The 4,080-nt window shown below is 52.8% G+C and overlaps 1 pseudogene; it reads right to left on the reverse strand.

The window, feature by feature from the left end:
* Positions 1 to 1,373: 1,373 nt before the first annotated feature.
* Positions 1,374 to 3,569, reverse strand: LOC134339519 (cystatin-2-like; annotated as a pseudogene).
* Between the last annotated feature and the right edge of the window lie 511 nt (positions 3,570 to 4,080).

Below are 4,080 nucleotides of genomic sequence, written 5' to 3' on the forward strand. Positions count from 1 at the left end.
AGAGCCTTCATCAGGGCTGGAGAGGAAGGGAAGGGGCCAGAATATAAAAACATGATGTGGGAATGCGGATAAGATGAAAGGCGACGGGTGAAGCCAGGTGGGCCGGGGGCAGAGGAAAGAATGCGTCTTTTCCCTTCGGGGATGAAACCGCAGTGTGGTCTGGATATCGTCGCCGCTGACAACGAGCCTGACGGGGGCCGGTGGTTTGTGACTGAGTGCAGCCGACGGTAAGTTCAGATCGGGAAGCGAAGTGACAGAATGAAATGGATTTTGGCAAGAACTGAGTCGTGGGTAACGGGTTCGGATGAGGAGGTGAAGGGGAGTAGGACCGGGGTTGGAGATTTTGTCGACGTTAAGGTAATGAACACTTTCATGTCTGACTGTGAGAAAAGTCTTCACCCGGTTAGATTGACAGACTTCATAAAACTCAGATCTGGAGTATTGCGGATAGTTCTGATCGCCCCACGTGAGGAAGGACGTTGATGCTCTGGAGAGTGTTCCTGATTAGAACGTGAAACGGTACATTTTCCATGATGAATACACTTTATAAGGCCGTGATATATAAAGGCAGAATTAGGCCATTTGGCCCGTCGAATCTCCTCCGCCATTTTATCGTTTTCCCGCCCAGCCCCCAATCTCCTGCCTTCTCCCCGAGTTACTTCATACCCTGACCAGTCAAGAATCTATCAATCTCTGTCTTAAACGTACTTGAAGGCTTGCCTGTGGCAATTAATTCCACAGGTTCACCACTCTCTGGCTGAAGAAATTACTCCTCTCCCTCCTAAAAGGACGGCTCTCTATTCTGAGGCCGAACCCTTTGGTCTCACACCCACCCGCCACATTTGAAATTACACCACTGACTGAGACCCGTCGCTCCTATCGAGATGCTGGGTCTAACCACGATCGCTGAGCGCACTATAGTCCGTGGTGGTCAGTGCTGGGTCGACCTAATTCACCGAGTTACCCTGTTAACATTGCAAACACAGGCAGACTCAGAATGAAAATGCTTTATTGCGCAAGAATAAAAATATACATTTGCAGCTTAATTATACAGTTATGGTAATAACTGCTCAAATACCCAAATATTACCGAGCAGAGAACATACAGCGGTCGGGCACAGGAGCGGGTATTTGGCCCGTCAATGTCTATGACGAGCCATTTTTCAAGGGTCCAACTCAAAGCTGGCGTGTGAAAGAGAGACAGAGATAGCAGATAGTAACCCGGAGAATGTATATTAGTGAGCGAGTGTACAGGCGTTTGTATGTCTGCGTTGTAGAGATTACATTACGAGGCGACCCGGGCCGTGGTAAAGTGCTGTATTCCTATCCATTTGACCTGGTCATCAGAATTAGTGCTTTAGCTGAGCGGTGCGCGCCACGCTGTGTGCCGCCGGGGTCCGACAGACCGGTCACTTGGCCGTCCTGGAGCAAGAAGATTCAGTCACCTGCATGGGCCCGACCCACGGCTGCTCCAAGACTTGAAATTTACAGGTCATTGTCTGCGGGGAAAAGCAGAGGCCAGTATTAACAGAGTTTCCTGCCGGTACCCCAGCAGATTCATGAATCCCCACCAGGTTCCAGTGTCCCTGGGGACAGGACCTCCGCCCCTCTTTCCCAAGACCACCAGTGCACTGATCGCTCACCTTGGCATATTGAGGATCCTCGTGGAAGGGACAGTTCCGGGAAACAGAACTCTTCCTGCAGACGGTGGTTCGCAGCTCCAGGGTGAGATGGTACATCAACCCCGACACCACCTGCAAGAGCACATTACAGTCAGAAAGGCCTCAAAACATCTCTACGGGGTGTCTGTGTGTATCGAGCCAGGAGTGGTCACCCATCTGCACACACCCACCACCTTTACTTTGCTAGTCATAAGAAACAGGAGCAGGAGTCGGTCATCTGGCCCGTCGAGCCTGCTCCGCCACTCAATAAGATCATGACTGATCTGACCATGGACTCATCTCCACCTGCCTGCCTTTTCCCCATAACCCTTAATTCCCCTACTGTGCAAAAATCTATCCAACCCTGTCTTAAATATATTTACTGAGGCAGCCTCCACTGCTTCATTGGTCAGAGAATTCCACAGATTCACCACTCTCTGGGAAAAGCAGTTCCTCCTCAGCTCTGTCTTAAATCTACTGCACTGAATCTTGAGGCTACGTCCCCTCGTTCTAGTCTCACCTACCAGTGGAAACAACTTTCCTGCCTCTATCTCTTTCATAATTGTATTTTTCTCTAAGATTTCTTCTCATTTTTCTGAATACCAGCAAGTACAGTCCCGGGCGATTCAATCTCTGCTTATAGTCTCACACCCTCATCTCTAGTCTCAACATGTTGAACCTCCAAAGCCAGTATATCCTTCCTCAAGCAAGCAGACCAGAACTGCACGCAGTACTCCAGGTGCCACGTCAACAGTACCCAGTACAGTTGCAGCATAACCTCCCTGCTCTTGAATTCAATCCCTCCAGCAATGAGGGCTACCATCCCATTTGCCTTCTTGATAGCCTGCTGTACCTGCAAACCAACCTTTCGTGATTCATGCGCAAGCACTCCCAAGTCCCTCTGCACAGCAGCGTGCTGCAATCCTTTACCATTTAAATAATAATCTGCTCTTCCTTTTTCCCTTCCCAAGCGGATGACCTCGTATTTACCAACATTGTACTCCATCTGACAGACAGTTGCCTACTGACTTAACCTATACATATCTCTGTGTAGATTCTCCGTATCCTCCCTCGCCCTCTCCCAGACACCCTTCTTCCTACTCTCCCTTCCTCCTGCCCCTCCCTTCCCCTCTACCCCATCTTCCCCCGCTCCCTCTGCTCCTCCCACTCTCCCTCCCTCTACTTCTCCCTCTCCACCTCACTATCTTCCTCCTCCCTCACCTCCCCTCCTTCCCTCTCCTCCTACCCCTTTTATCCCCTCCTTCTCTGCTCCCCATCCTCACCTCCCCTCCCCCCACCCTTCCCCCTCTCCTCCGCACTTCCCCTCCTCTGCCCACCGCGTCTATTCCGCACTTACCCCCACTAGCTCCCTCTCCCCCTCTGCTCCCCAGTCCCCCTCCCCCTCTCTCCCCACGATTCTTCCTCTGCCCAGCCTGTCTATTCCCCACTTAACCCCACTCTTTCCCCCTCCCTCTCTCAATTGCTTCTCCCGTCCCCCTTTCCTCCCCAGTTCCCCTCCCCATCTACTCCCTACTTCCCCTCCTCCTCCCTCCCCACCCCTCTCCCTCTCCTCCTCTTCCTCCTGCTCCATCTACCCTTCCTCCCCCTCTCCCCCTTCCCCATCTCTCCTCCCCGCTCCCCCCCCGTCCCAGTTCCTCCTCCCTCCCCTACCCTTCTCCTCTCTCCCCTCCCCTCCTCCTACCCATCACCTGTTCTTGGGCCGATATCAGATTCGACACCGCGGTATGAAACAAGTCGCTGGATCTGCTGTTGAAGTCCTCCTCCGCCACCCGGATCGCGTTCACCACCCCGGGGTCATCTGTGGGCACGGGGCAGCGGCCGCCCGGTATCACGGCGCCACCACCTCCGCTGCCCCCAACAACACCAAAACCACCAGAACCGAACCCATCTTCCTCCGCAGTAAAGCAAATAACAGGTGCTGGCGTCTTTTCCTCCGCCCTTCGTCGTCACTCCGATCCGCTCTGGCCACGTCATCCTTCTGCGGGACTTCCGCACCCAAATCCGCAATCTGTCCACGTCTTTTTGTGACATTGCAAACGCGAGAAAGGAGCAGATGCTGGAAATCCAAAGCAACGCGCACACAAAGACAAAATGCTGGAGGAACTCAGCAGGCCAGGCATGTATGGGGGAAAAGAAAGTACAATCGACGTTTCGGGCCGAGACCCTCCAGCAGGACTATGGAAAAGAGAGGTTTTGGGCCAAGATCTTTTCTTTAGGACTGAGAGGGAAGGGGAAAGACGTCTGGATAAGAAACTGGAGGGAGGGGAAGGACGCTAGCTGGAAGGTGATAGGTGAAGCCAGGTGAGTGGGAGAGAGGAGGGAACAAGAAGGGGGAGGAGAGTGGACCATAGGGAAGGGATAGAACATAGAATAGTACAGCACATTACAGGCCCTTCAGC

Source organism: Mobula hypostoma, chromosome 30 (assembly GCF_963921235.1).
Source record: "Mobula hypostoma chromosome 30, sMobHyp1.1, whole genome shotgun sequence".
Lineage (NCBI taxonomy): Eukaryota > Metazoa > Chordata > Chondrichthyes > Myliobatiformes > Myliobatidae > Mobula > Mobula hypostoma.